Genomic DNA, 15,516 nt, shown 5'->3' on the forward strand with positions numbered 1-15,516 from the left:
GAATGATTTCGAATTATCAAAAATTGAAAGAAGTTTGAAAATGACGACATATTATCACAGGGAAGAAAATTGGAGACTAGAAATCATTAATAACGTAGCTGAAGCTATTTCAGTCACTGAATGAAATATTTCTTTTAAAAAGAAAAGAAAAAGAAAAACAAAGGGAACTAAGACAATTGCGTAAAAACGAAGATTGTTGCGCGGAATAAAAGATTAAGATAGTAATATAAAATAAATACGAGTCAACAAGATAATTCATAAGTGACAAGTAGGTATTGCTTTATATCGAATCAACAATAAGAGGTTATGATTACAGAGGGATGAAAAGACAATTAGAAATTTTTGACATTGAGTTCGAGTTGGCAGTTTTTTTTTGGGACAATTGAGTCCACACTGAATTTTTTAGAATGAGTGTTACGTTCGACAAATGATTAATAAATGTGAAACAATAGCTGACTTATGGTTTGGTTAAGTTAAAATGAAACATTGTCTATGGAAAAGAGCATTTTTTTTAGAAGACAATGAGAAAAAGATTGATCAATCCTGGAAAGGATTAAAGGAATTAAAAATAACGGATTAGTGGATTTCGAGACATATCATGGTGATTTAAAAATATAACTGCATGGGAAATGAATGGAAATTAATTAAACTAAGATAATTAATGTCTACTAGTACTTAAATTTAGAGAAAAATTTAGAAATTGAATAAACTGGCTAATTTACTAAAACATCTCAGTACGTAAGCACGATAAAACTTAACGAGACTCTAAGTGCCCCTGAATTCCACAAAATACTTAACCTAGTATATTGTTTTGCTTTAATTCTGAAAGAAAAGGAAAAAGAAACACTAAGACAAACATACAACATAAGTTATTTAAATAAGGATAATTTGCTGAAAATTGGGTATGAAAAACTTGAGACAAAAGTATGAAAAACAACACATTAGGTAGTGTTTTTGGAGTTCCCCAGGGTCTTGAAAAGTACTATATAAATCCAGACCATTTATGATGGAATGGAATATACCTTTACGGACATAGTTACAAAACGGGTTCACATATTGTAACTGACAATTAAATTTGGCATGACACTTCATCTTCAGAGTTAGGTAAAGGATCGGAAAAGATAAGGTTATAGTTATAATTAATACAATATTTACACAAGAATGTGCATTTAAAATGCTACATACAGTTGAGGTTTGTGTAAATATGCATTTGGTGAAAAATAGTCATTGTAGTGCAAAAAAAAGTTGTCAGCATTGTGCAAAACATATAACAGTATTTTTATAGATAAGCTATGAAAATAAAAGGAAATTATTAAAAGGATCAATATCTAATTGAAGGCAAATAACCATAGACATAACATGTTGTTTTGCTTTAGAATAAGAAGATACGTACCACGCAATACATAAAATTTTATTATAGAAAAAGATGCTGAGCACAGGGGTGAACGAATTAATCAGATAGATAGATAGATAGATAGATACTTTACTCATCCCCTGAGGGAAATTCACATTTCCAGCAGCATCCCTGAGCTGAGAACAATACAATAATAAAGCCAAAAGAATACAATATACAAATACCCAGTGTGACGTGCAAATGCCCACTTTAGCATGTTATATAGAGTAACTAAATAGTGCTACACAGAATACATATTGCAGTAAGATTCGGTAATGTCCAATGTAGGTGGTGTTGTTTAATGTACGTATTTTTGCGAGTTGAAACCCATATCCATAGGATAGAAAGTAATCCAAGTGTTGCAAGGCACTGATAAAGTAAGCAAAAATAAATAAACAAATAAATAAATCACAAAAGTAGCGAGAATAACACGGGAGCTGCTGGAATGGCTGCCATTCGTGACGGCGCCGGAAGTAACATAATCAAATACATTTTTCCACAATTGGGTCAGAATTAAACCTCTAGGGTTTAATCCAGCCATTCATGTGCAGTAAACCAAAGGAGAACAAGAAATGAGATGGCAAAGTATTACAATAATGTAAATCCTACTACAGAAATTCCATGAAATTACTAGACGTGCTATCGGTTCTATCTAAAACAATACATTTTAAACCGTCTTCCTCTTTAAAAACGTTTTTCTCGTCTCAATGAGCACTGTATTGTTCCCTTTTTCCTTTTCCTTCGATATTTTTCTGTTAATCCTTTCAGTTACGTGGGCCGCTTAAACGCCAGCGCTGGACAACCATATAAGACAAGAAAGATAAGAATACAGGAAAGAATACAAACACTTACAACATTGAACAAACATAAAACATAAAACAAGACAGATGGCCCACAAAAATTTAAGTTAATTAGTCTAATTAAGTCAGTGCACATTGAGACCATGCGCCTACACAACTACCGAGTTAGGGTTATGGTTTTCCTCTTCTACACAATTTCCCGAATTTTACGTACTGGCCGTGCACTCATTTTTAGCCGTCGGCGTTGTAACCTCACTCTTCAGTGCTGTCGCCGTGGGTGTAGGTTTCTCTGGACTTTGGTGTGTCGGTACCCTTCTCGCCTGTATCGTCACGTTAAGGTTTGGCCTATTATCCGTCACTTTAGTCTGTACTGTCCTTGGCCTCACTGAGAGTGTGATCGTGGGCACTGTGTTGTGTGGTGCAGAGACTTGGAGACGATTCAGTTTTATTAAGACGACAGCAGTGTGCGTGTGTGTGTGTCGTCGTATCTAATAACTAAATGGAGTGGAATGGAACTATGAAGACTATAACATGAGACCAAACGAGACGTCACGCTCTATAGAGAATTTATCGACCTATTTCATCATCGCCTACAATCAGCTCAAAATTTTTTTCCCAACATTCCGCTTCTTAAAAAGAACCTAAAAAGAAATCCGTCATTAAAAGCGCAATTAACCACCAGTCCATCGTCCCAAAAACAATGGTTCTAAGTCAAGGGTGGGCAAACTTTTGGCGTCACGAGCCTGGGGACACACCCAGTTTTTCTCATTCACAGTTATGATGTTATATTTCATCGTATTTATTTCATGTTTATCTATTTTGTGTATATGTATGAACCCCTACTGAACACCAGCATACCTTCAGGGCAATTGCAGTTGACTCAACAAGGTTCGTTTGCTTTCGGAACGGACTAATCCCGTTTCAATCCAATTAATTCAAATTGATAATGTGTTTCGATTTACAATAGTTTCATCATTCCATATTTACTGCTAGAACCAATTAAACGTATAAGTAGAGGTACAACTGTGTTATTGTAGTTGTGCACGTATGTAGTATTTCTGTCATGTCCAGCATGGTCGCCGTGGCGACCGTCTAATTTGCGTGTGTCCTTCTTAAGGGCTTGCCCAATCTGAGTAAAAGCCTGTTTTATGAGTATTCCTAGTCTGAGTTCCCGTTTGCCTGTAAGCCAGTTTCTGTTTTGTTTTGTCCCTAAGCGTTGGACAATTTTGCTAAATAAAAGTAACTGGTCGTTAAGCGATTGAGTTCTGGTCTGGTCTGCACTTAACTCAACCATTCCTGCAGTAGTATCTTATAATATTTACAAAATAAGATTCTGTAATATTTTCGAAGTCTGTTGTAGTACACCTGAGGCTATAATTTTGCAGGATTTCTTTAGTAGCGCTAGTATTAATGCTGTTGTAGTTTTGTAGCGGTATTCTTGCAGAATTTCTGTAGTTGGTCTTTTTAGAGTTATAGCAATACCATATACTATGTCCCGGTTTTCAAGCTCTATATTCCGTTTTCTAGTAATTTCATAGAATTTCTGTAGTAGGATTTACATTATTGTAATACTTTGCCATCTCATTTCTTGTTCTCCTTTGGTTTACTGCACATGAATGGCTGGATTAAACCCTAGAGGTTTAATTCTGACCCAATTGTGGAAAATGTATTTGATTATGTTACTTCCGGCGCCGTCACGAATGGCAGCCACTCCAGCAGCTCCCGTGTTATTCTCACTACTTTTGTGATTTATTTATTTGTTTATTTATTTTTGCTTACTTTATCAGTGCCTTGCAACACTTGGATTACTTTCTATCCTATGGATATGGGTTTCAACTCGCAAAAATACGTACATTAAACAACACCACCTACATTGGACATTACCGAATCTTACTGCAATATGTATTCTGTGTAGCACTATTTAGTTACTCTATATAACATGCTAAAGTGGGCATTTGCACGTCACACTGGGTATTTGTATATTGTATTCTTTTGTTGGTATGTCACACTGCCGGGGAGCAAGCTGCTGTCTGGGATGGTCAGGATGCATAGTCGCTTCCGGGTTTTGGGCTGCATGGAAACTGCGCGTGATGCCTGCTGGGATGAACACTCACTCCAACATCTGACTTCACGACACCCGTTGACGAATACGACATTGCATGGTCTTCAAAATGTTCGCGGGGGTCAGGCCAAAGGCCGATGTGTATGCTGTATCACTATCCAGTCATGCACTCATCTTGAAATGTATCGACGACTGTTACCAAAATTTGTTATCACTCACTTATCAGTTCATTTATTCATTTACCTTTATCACGTACCGATCAACCGTCGACGGTCCACGTGTATAATCCAGTGTGTACGGATAAAGATAAATGAAGGGGGGGTTAGTGCATGGGTCAGATGTTTGGAGTGTTGGGGGTTTTTGTAAATGAAACATGAACAATGAAAGTTAGAATGATCACAGCAGGCTGACCGCCAGAATTTTATTTTATTTTCGATCCGCGTAAACTCTGTCCGTGTATTGATGTCTATGATTTGTAATACTTTACCACTACCCTGTATTCATTTTTGATTTTAATTTCTGTTCAGAATGGGAGTATAAACTCCCAATGGGGCGTTATGTTGTGGTAAATACACTTGCATTTGTAGAATAGATTTGCATACATGTAGAAATTTAGAAAGACTTGCTTACAGTTGTGGGAAAAGGTCGGGTAGACATCCTTGAAGATACTCTTGGCAGACGATTAAGTTTCCTTGAAGATAGCGTGCAAGGGACGGGACGCTCTGAACTTGATACGTGATACAGGACCGCCTTTTGGGGTGTAATCGAAGCTTAATCGTCACTACCAGCTTTAAAAACATTGTCATGTTCCCAGCTCTCTGAGATCTTCATTGACGCATCAATAAAAGTTGTATCTCCCTCCCATGAGGCTGGCTCCTGTCCATTTTCCTTATCCACATATGAGAAGACTTTTCTCTCGATTATCGAACCTCCAATTTCTCCAACAACGTCTTACTGACTGTATGGGGTGGACGGGTGTCCTTATGCAGCTAACGACCTTGAACAGGTGCATCCGATTCAGGATGATACATGGAGTGCAGGTGGACTTCTAATGGGCAGACTAACGGGTCTTTCAGGGTCATAATTCTAGATGATACACAAGTGTTCAAATACTTATTTGCAGCTGTATAACACAAATACATAGTTAGAAAATCATGCATTGTGATTTCTGGATTTGTCTTTTTAGTTTCTCTCTCTCACAGTGGACATGCATCTACGATGAAAATTTCAAACCCCTCCATGGGAGAAATAGCAAAATAGCAGGGTGTTCAAATACTTATTTTCTTCACCGTACTTGCATGTATAGATTTTTAAAAAAGTATACAGTGAACCCTCATTTTCGTTGGATTAGTTTCAGAAAATAACACATAATAGGTGATATCTATAAAGTAGAATTTTTAATTTAACAATTATTTAAAATGTAATGTTACACATGAAAAAGTAAACTCCTTTTTACAGGCCGAATAATTTGTTTAAGAGGTAAGAGTACTGAACAAAGGGTTCGCACACCTTGTCAATGGCTAAATTCAAGCACTTACCTACAAATTTTTCAATTTTCCATTACCTTCAAAGGAAGAAATCTAAGGTCATTCAAAGGAACATTTTTTGTTGCCTTTGATGATTAAAATAAAATCACCATCTTGCTGTCAGCGCATACTTTTTATGAGCTGTTCCTATCTATGATCTTTTTGTGTCAATTCGCTGCCGTATCAGACATGAATTCTGCCATTCTGTTTCAACAATGCACGCGCAGCTTCAAAACGTCACACTGGTTTAAAGGTCGCTATAGGTGTTGGGTAACAATATGAGTTCAATAGGGGAAGATGAAAAAATAAATTACTGTATGGATGAAAAGCAGCAGCACGGCAGCACAGCGGTTAGCGCATGTGCAGCAGAGTTCTGAGGTCTGTGTGGAGTTTGCATGTTCTCCTAGTGTTTGTGTGGGTTTCATCCGGGCACTCCGGTTTCCCCCCACATTCCAAAAACATGCATGTCAGGTAAATAGGCCGGTCCAAATTGTCCCTAGGTGTAAATGAGCAAGCGAATTGTCTGTCCCTGTGTGCCCTGCGACTGGCTGGCAACCAGTTCAGGGTGTCCCCTGCCCAGTGCCCGTGGATGGTTGGGATGGGATTCAGCAACCCCGCAACCTTACGGAGGATAAGCAGTGCAGATAATGTATGGATGGATGAAAAGCAGATAAATGAGCCAAATTTGGACATTTTCATAATATCGATTGCTCCAAAGCAGAGTGCATTCAATCTTAGAAGCTGCTGATATTTTGCTTTTGTTTAACTTATTGTAATGTAGATTTTTTGTGTGTTTTTAAGAAGATTTGTTTCCAATTTGCTTAAAATAGAATTGTAAATAGTTTTTTTTTGCATTTTATCATGTATTTATAGCATTGAAGAGTTTATTTTTAATCTACATTCTATTGTTTTGCATTTTCAGGGATTTTGTGTTATTTGTCTTTAAATCTGTTTAGTGAGTAAAGAGCTAATATTATTTTGTATTTTACAAATTGTTTTGTAGATCTGTGAATATATTAATTTATATTTCATGTGTTATTCAGTGATCCACTGCAAAACATATGAAATTACTAATTAGTAAATAATTTGATGCATAATGTTTCATTATTTTTGATAATAAATCACAATTTTTTAATTAAAAATAAAAATCTAAGGAGCTGTTTGGGAGCACAAAGCTGGCTCATCTCAGCAAGCAGAGCTGAAAGAGCGGCTTTCAAAATGAGCCGGAATACCTGTGACTAGTCTGATCAACCTGTCCTCTTCAATGCGACAGTAGGAGGCAGTCAAGCTTTACATGTCAACTAAATAAGGACTAAGCCAACATGCTGTAATTTTTACGCATTTAAAAAGAAAAGTTTTTATTTAAAAAGGGGTGGCAGGACCCCATACCAGCAATCTACGGGCAGTGGGCAGGGGACACCCTGAACTGGTTGCCAGCCAATCACAGCTGCAAATCACATTAGTTCTCGCAGCTTGCTTCGTTCTTCATCGACACACGAGCCGAGTGATCCACCGCTAAGAGTCGTACAGCTGGGCGATTTTACGTCCGCCCGGGACGATCGGAGACAAATTCACGACAGGGTTTTTACTTGCGCCGCACCGCGGGTGCCGTTCGGTCGCTCCTGCGAGCGAACCCCTAACCCGCGGCGCGGGTACTTTCGGGCGCGATACGCACGACACCGAGACAGTTACGGGGGTCCCGCGCACGTCCGCCGCCTTTCGGCCGCCGTGCGCGGACGGCCGCCTGTCTTGCACCGCGCTACTGGGGTCGTCGGGCAAAGTTGCCATGAAAATAAATACGTGAATGAAAAAAAAAGACAAATTAAGGTTTTACTGTATTCTCCGGCTATAAATGAGTATTTTCATAGTTTGGCCGGGGGGTGCGACTTATACTCCGGTAAGAATTACACCTAAAATTGTTATTATCATTGAGATTCACATTTCTATTACCGGGACTGTACATCACGTCACGCTATTCTCACTCAAAAGGGCGCTCTAGGCCTGTGTTGATAATTTCAACCTTGATCGCCACGTAGAAGCAGAAGAGGACAAGGCAACTTTTCGTCTACCTGCCGGATTGGGGGAGTTGTTTAGGTTAAACGGTGACACAGAGGATGAATATTTCATTGGATTTAGTGATTTGGAGTGTAGATAATAGTTTGACAAGCAAGTTCTTTATGATGGAGAAATGTAAATCAAATGTTGTTTTACATATACCTGGCAAAGACAAAATCATATTTAATGACTACATGATAGTAAAGCAGAGGGTACAGATTCTGCTGGCTTATCATTTTCAAGTGTTTAGCCCATTATTTCTCAACAGTGTAAAAGTAGGGCAGGGGGTGTGGTTTTCCCGTGCTTGGGACATTCAAAAACTGTGTTCATCTTGCTATTTCTCACTCTCTCTAAATACTGCCCAGCTGCATGAAGAATAAAACAGTAGATTCAGTAGTATGAATGAATGAATGAATGAAAACTCCATTCCAACATTAAAATAAAAACAGAACAAAAACAATAACTCAACAACAAAATAATATTACATATGTTCGAAAAGGGCTAGTCAGAAGCAAATGCTTATATTCCCTACCCCTTCATCTTCCCTAATAAACACACCAATTATATAACAACAATTGTAATACTATTATCAATAACAGTTATGGTATAACCACATCAACAATAACACAAAGTTAATCATAGTTCTAGACGCACTAGGTCGGCGGCGCCCTCTGTTGGCTGCGGCTGCATCGGCTCGCTACAACGGGTCAGGTGCAAACGACATTTCGTTCTGTGTACATTGTTACACAGAATGACAATACAAGGAAATTATTATTATTATTATTATTATTACTATTCCCAATCTCTTGTATCACTCATACCCGATTTTCTTCATCTCTGTATTCCGCCAGGAATGTTTTTTTGTATTTAGATTTGAACAAGTGAATAGTTGGACATCGTTTGATCTCGTCTTGCAAACCGTTCCAGAGCTTGACTCCACACACAGACACACACATACTTCTCCTGGTGGTTCTCACCTTTGGAATTCACTACAGCCCCTTAAGTTATAATTTCCTTCTTTCCGAATGAGTAATTTATGGATGTTTTCTGGCACTGTTTTTGTTGACCTTAAATAGCAGGCGTGCAGTGAAAATTTTTACAAAATCATCTCATTTTAATAATTTGGACTGCAGGAATAAAATATTAGTATGATCTCGATATCCTACCCTGTGTATAGTTCTAATTGCACATTTTTGGAGGATAAAAAGGGGCTGTAGTGAACTTTTGTAATTATTGCCCCAGACTTCTGCACGATATGTTAGGTATGGCAGAACTAGTGAACAATATAATAAATACAATGCATTATAGTTTAAAAAGAATTTGGCTTTATTAATTATTGAAATGCTTTTAGATACTTTAGTTTGTATGTGTCTGATGTGTGTTTTCCAGCTTAATCTATTGTCTATTATGACCCCTAAAAACTTAATTTCTGATACAGCTTCTATTGCAGCACAATCCATTTTTACTTTTAAATCTTGATTTGCCTTGCGGTTACCTAAGAATATTACTTTGGTTTTATTTAAATTTAAAGATAATTTATTTATATCCATCCATACTTTTAGGTTAATTAGTTCACGATTAATACAGGTTACCAAATCAATATAGTTATCATTTGAATAGAAAATGTTAGTGTCGTCTGCAAATAGTACTATTTTCAATAGTTTTGAAACATTAAAGATAGAAGAATAGAATTTACTTTAATTGTCATTTTTTGTAACCATGCACACAGAACGAAATGTCGATACACCTGATCCGTAGAGTTAAACTATAGCGAGCCGATGCAGCCGCAGCCAAACAGGGCGCAGCCATTTTAGTCATTAGGTGCCCAAACCCCCCAATTCCAACCCTTAATGCCGAGCGCCAAGCAGGGAGGCAATGAGTACCAATGTTGTAAGTCTTAGGTATGACTCGGCCGAGGCTTGAACGAGCGACCTGCCAGTCTCGGAGCGGGCGCCCTACCATCTAGGCTACTAGTTAAAGTTACTGCTTCTTCCGAAAAGTAACTGAGTTAGTAACTTAGGTAAAACAAACGAGTTATCAGGCAGACTAACTATGTCTACGACTTCAAAAACAAGTTGCATGCAGGGCGAGAGTGAGCTCCTTTTACAGCACGGGAGTTTTCTACCCAAATAATTAAAACCTGGCTATAACATAGAAACAACAAAATAATAACAACACAAGTTATTTTAGAAATGTATATCAAAATATCGTTAATTACGAATTAAATAACTTTGGACCCAGGATAGAACCCTGTGGTAGTCCACAACAGATGTCCAAGTATTCAGATGACAACTCTCCCATTTTTACATATTGCTTCCTCCCTGTCAAATAACTTCCATTGCAAAGCAAAACCCTTGATGCCATATCTTTCAGGTTTTATAAATACCGTAAATTCCGGACTATAAGCCGCTACTTTTTTCCCAATCTTTCAACCCTGCGCCTTATTCAGTGATGCGGCCAATTTATGTAATTTTTCTAACGGCCGCTTTTATTTATTTTAGAAACTTATTCTGATGTTTTGCACGGGCAAATGAGAAAGAAGGGGCAGAGCAAACGCGGGCTGACGGGAAGTGGAGTAAAGGTGAGACGTGTTAACGGCGGACAGTAGTGGATATATATAATATCCCACCCTTACCTTTGGAAATATACACTTTTTTCCTTGGATTACTTTCAACGGGACCTGGACTCTGCAGGTCTGCATCAAACCTTAAGTACCGTTATCATTTTCCGTTCATTTTGCCGGCTGTGATTTTTGGACTGTGTACTTTAATAGATAGATAGATAGATAGATACTTTATTCATCCCCGTAGGGAAATTCACACTTCCAGCAGTCTACCCCGTTGTTTATTAACAGATAAGCATGATGCCCTAGGGGTGCTTGTAGCGAAGTGGATGACGTTACGCCAGTCCAAAAATTCGACATCCCTGCGTCAGATGGAAAACTTTTCTTTGTGAAAATCCAGGGATACACCACCTTGTGTTAGCAAGTCCGCCTCCTCTCCGATTCCCCCCGGCTTTCGTGTCTCTGTTAATGAAGGACATTCAGTTTCAATCGAGGGACACAAAGTTGGGTTTGGGTTGATTTTGAGTTTGTGTTACATTTTTTAATGTGGGCGCATGCGGCTTATATACCGGTGCGGCTTGTGTAGGTACAAAATAGTTTTTCCTCCTAAAATGTGGTGGGTGCGGCTTATAATCAGGTGCGCTCTATAGTCCTTAATTTACGGTAGCATATTATGATTAATGGTATCAAATCCCTTAAGTCAATAAATATCCCGACTGCGTATCTCTTTTCTATGCTATGGGTGATTTCTTCTACTGCATCAATAATAGCCATTGTTGCTGATCTGTTTGCTCTAAAACCATATTGACTTTCATTAATCAATTTATGTTTATCTACTAATTGTTCTAGTCTATTATCGTAAAGTTTCTCTAATATTTTAGAGAACTGAGGAAGTAGAGATACCGGTCTATAGTTTGTAAAAATATGCTCGTTTCCATTTTTGTATATTGGTATAACTTATGCTATTTTCATTTGATTTGGAAATTTGCCTCTTAGAAATGATAGATTACAGATGTAGGTCAATGGTTTCACAATGCTATTTATAATTTGCTTGACTAGTAACATATCGATGTCCAAACCATAGACGTTTTAGCCTAGATGGTAAGGCGCCCGCTTTGAGACTGGGAGGTTCGGGTTCGCGCCCCGGCCGAGTCATTCCTAAGACTTAAAAAGTGGTCGGCGGCGCCCTCTCTTGGCTGCGGCTGCATCGGGTCAGATGCAATCGACATTTCGTTCTGTGTACATTGTTACACAGAATGACAATACAAGGAAATTATTATATTATTATTATTATTTTTACATTTGCTAAGATCTCTGATTCCGTAACCCCAGATAAAAACATGGTCTTGGAGTTCATTTTTATCAGTGACTCAAATAGCTTACTACTGCACTCTGGGATATTTGCAGCGAGCTCTGGTCCAACATTTACAAAATAAATATTGAAATTCTCCACAACTTGATTTCAATTATAATTTTCTCTGTTCTTATCAATAAAATAGTTTGGATATGTATTACTTAGATTCTTTCCTTTTATTATACTATTTAATATATCCCAAATACCTTCAATATTACTTATGTTATTATGTAATAAATTGGTATAATTTCTTGCTCGCTCTTAATTTTCCTGTCAATTTGTTTTTATACGTCTTATATCCGGAATTTTCTATATAAGTTTTTTTTTTCTTACAAGCATTATATAAACCCTTAGTTATCCATGGATGATAGTACAAGTGCACACTTGTGTTTTATCTCCTTTATATTTACATTTCATTTTAAATCATTTAGAAATTTTACATTTTTTTGGTTGCATATTGTTAACTGCAGTTTACTTTTGCAAAGAAATAAATAGTCTTGTGGCACACAAGCTGTGTGCCAACTCCTTGATACACAATGGTAAAACACCATATGCTGGTTGACCTAACCAAATGTCACTCACAAAAACAATCACAAACTAAATGGGATTTGTGTGTTCTGTGCCAGTTGCACACTGGTGAGGTATTGCAATGTTCTGCAAAATCTACCAAGAAACCTGTTGGTGTTGGTAATGTGTCATTATCTAAGGATCTTTTGGAGTTAAAATAACTTGGTGTTTTTCTCATGGGTATTGATATTGCTAGACTAGATGAGGGTACAGGTTGAGGGTAGACTGTTAGCTTACATTGCAAAGTGGCACGAGTCTTGTCGATTTAAATTAAACCAGAAGGAATTCAACCGATATCAAGGGGCTAAGCAAAATGAGATACAGCCATGTACTGCAAAACATCACATTCCTTTTGACTGATAGCCTGTTTGTTTCTTTTCCAATGAAAATAGGTCAGAAAAAAACTGCAAAAAAACTGCAAGAAGTAGCCTCATCCAGATGGATGCAAATGTTCGCAAATTTGCAATACAGTTGGAGGACACAGCTACTTGCAAAACTATCTCCTGGAAATATGATTGCCCTTGAAGCAAAGAACCATTTTACTTACCTAACAAAACTGTAAAACAGAGCAAGGCAAACAATGTATGTCAGTAATGATGACGAAGGTGACCGTCATAGTCTTGCCTTTGCTGAACCGGTTGCTCTTATTGATGATGTATGCGACAGTGAATATGTAAAGTAGCTGACTTGGGTGAAATTTACAGAAAACGATTAGAGAAACTAGGTGTATAGGTAAATAGCCGTGTTCACACCACCAGACTAAAGAACAGACTACTCTCAGTCCAGCCTGATCTACAGGCTAAATGTCAAATTCCACCTACACAGGATGCTTTGAGGCAACACATAAAAAGATCAATGTACCAGGCAAATACATAGAACCTTGCTTTGGTTCCTCAGCCATGTTTGCCCAGTCCATCTGAATGGAGATAGGTTGACACCGATGCTGGATGGCAGACACTTTGGTCAAAACTCCTTAAAGCTTCACAGGCTTGCTATGAACTTGTGCATTGTGGTTGCAAAAAGGGTTGTATACTGAAAATGTAAAAAGGCAACCTTAAAATGCACAGCACTGTACACATTCTCCAGTAACTGCAGTGATTAATTCTGAAGTTGCAGGCTAACATCGTAATCCCCAAAGGTCATGGTACCAAGAATAAATGTATATACTTTAAGTAACCTTTTCAACTGTTTACACTGCATATAAACTTTGATTGTTGTTTGAGTTTTTAAAAAGTTTTTTCATGTTCGTATTCATACAGTATTGTTTATTAAGATCCAACAGTTTTGTATTGATTTATCAAAATGTGGGATGATTTGCCATCCATGACCTCCCAGCCTCCATAAAGTTGTCCTTTCAGAATGATATAAATATTAAAAATGGGTTTCTCATCCACAAAACACACCATGTGTTTACATTTCTATAACATTTACATCCAAAGATATAGTATCTGATTCATGCATAGAAATGCATGATGCTGGAAGTCAATGACCCCTAGCTGACCCCAGAGATGACCTGTAAGAGTAATATAAATACCGTAAATTCCAGACTATAAGCCGCTACTTTTTTCCCAAACCCTTAACCCTGCGGCTTATTCAGTGATGCGGCCAATTTATGTAAATTTTCTAACAGCCGCCAGCGGCGCTCGAGTACAAAAGGTAAGATTTAGACTGGTGGAATATATGCGCCGAGGAAGACTGCAACGCCTTAGCTTGCGCACAAATTAAATTAACGTAGACATATCCTCATCATGCAAATTGGAAAAAGGAAGGCACATGACGTAGCTTTCAAGCTAAAAGCAAACGAGCAGTCCGATAAAGAAGGAAACAGAACTACTGCACGTAAACTTCACTTTGCGAGCATGTTGCTAACGTGTTTTTGAATAAGGGAGCGTGGGACGACGTCTATATGACAAAGTCTCTTTCCCATACTGGGGAAGACGACTTTGATGACGTCAGTTATAAGGAGGAAGATGAGGACAGTTTACCGTGGTTTCTACAAATACGGTATGTTTTTTTTAAGAGACCCGTTTACTGTGTTGCGAGCGTGTTGTTAGTAGCGTTTTGCTACCCTTCACAGGCACGGTTTGGGATGAAAGTTATAATATTAAAATTAAAGCTTTGAAAACTCTAGGTGTACTGTCTTTCTTTGTAAATATGTGTAACCGATGTATAATATGTATTTGCACCTGTATATTTTTGTAATGTATTTATTTGAGACACTTAGTCTGATATGTTTTGCGAAATAAAAAAGAGGGGCGGAGCAAACGCGGGCTGACGGGAAGTGGGGTAAAGGTGAGTGAGACCTGTTGTCGCGGCGGACAATAGTGGATATATATTTTTCCCACCCTTTGGAAAATATAGACTTTTGTCCTTGGATCAGTTTCAACGGGTACCCGGACTCTGCAGGTCTGCATCAAACCCTAAGTACCGGTATCAATTTCTGTTCATTTTGCCGGCTGTGGTTTTTGGACTGTGTACTTTATATTCAGTTACAATCGCTGGACTCAAAGCCGGGTTTGAGCTAATTTTGTGATTGTGTTACATGTTTTAATGTGGGCACATGCGGCTTATATACAAGTGCGGTTCGTGTAAGTACAAAATCGGTTTTCCTCTTAAAATGTGGTGGGTGCGGCTTATAATCAGGTGGGCTCTATAGTCCGGAATTTACGGTATTGAAAATGAATTTCTCCTAGTCAGTAACATGCATATACACATATCCACATTGCTATTGCATTTAGATCTTCAGATAAAAGTTTCCAATTGCATGGATAAAAAGCTTAAATTTCAGAGGTCAATGACCTCTACCAACCCCTGGAGATGCCTCTAGAGCAGACCTGGGCCCTCCGGTCCTGGAGGGCCATACGTCCTGCCAGATTTTGAAGTTTGCTCTTCTTTAACTCAGGTGATACAAATTATAACCTCGTTAGCAAGCTAGCAAGTGCTCGTCAACGATACTGGTGATTGGAATCACCTGTATTGGATCAGAGAAACCTCAAAAATCATGCAGAACATACGGCCCTCCAGGACCGGAGTGCCCAGGTCTGCCCTAGAGACATATTGGTATTAAATATGATTGGTCATGCCCATGTTTATGGAAAACAAATTAAATTTACATTTCTGTCACATTTAAGTGTTTAATATACAGACATTTCTAAATTAATGCATAGAAATGTCATCATGGAGGTCGTGACCTCTA

The 15,516-nt window shown here is 38.1% G+C and overlaps 1 protein-coding gene across 5 annotated transcripts in view; it reads right to left on the minus strand.

Annotated features, from left to right (window-relative positions):
• The window catches only part of hlcs (holocarboxylase synthetase (biotin-(proprionyl-CoA-carboxylase (ATP-hydrolysing)) ligase)), a 122,598-nt gene that overhangs the window by 59,155 nt on the left and 47,927 nt on the right, over positions 1–15,516 (minus strand). The window contains exon 1 of one of the 5 annotated variants that reach the window (XM_088321123.1): positions 4,886–5,480. The exons of the other annotated variants lie outside the window; for them this stretch is intronic. The gene's annotated coding sequence lies outside the window, so the exon portion shown is untranslated. Of the gene's footprint in view, positions 1–4,885; positions 5,481–15,516 lie in introns of those variants that run through there. 5 annotated transcript variants of the gene reach the window in all.

Source organism: Urocampus carinirostris, chromosome 17 (genome assembly GCF_059441175.1).
Source record: "Urocampus carinirostris isolate Australia breed hairy pipefish chromosome 17, RoL_Ucar_1.0, whole genome shotgun sequence".
In the NCBI taxonomy this organism is placed as follows: Eukaryota; Metazoa; Chordata; class Actinopteri; order Syngnathiformes; family Syngnathidae; genus Urocampus; species Urocampus carinirostris.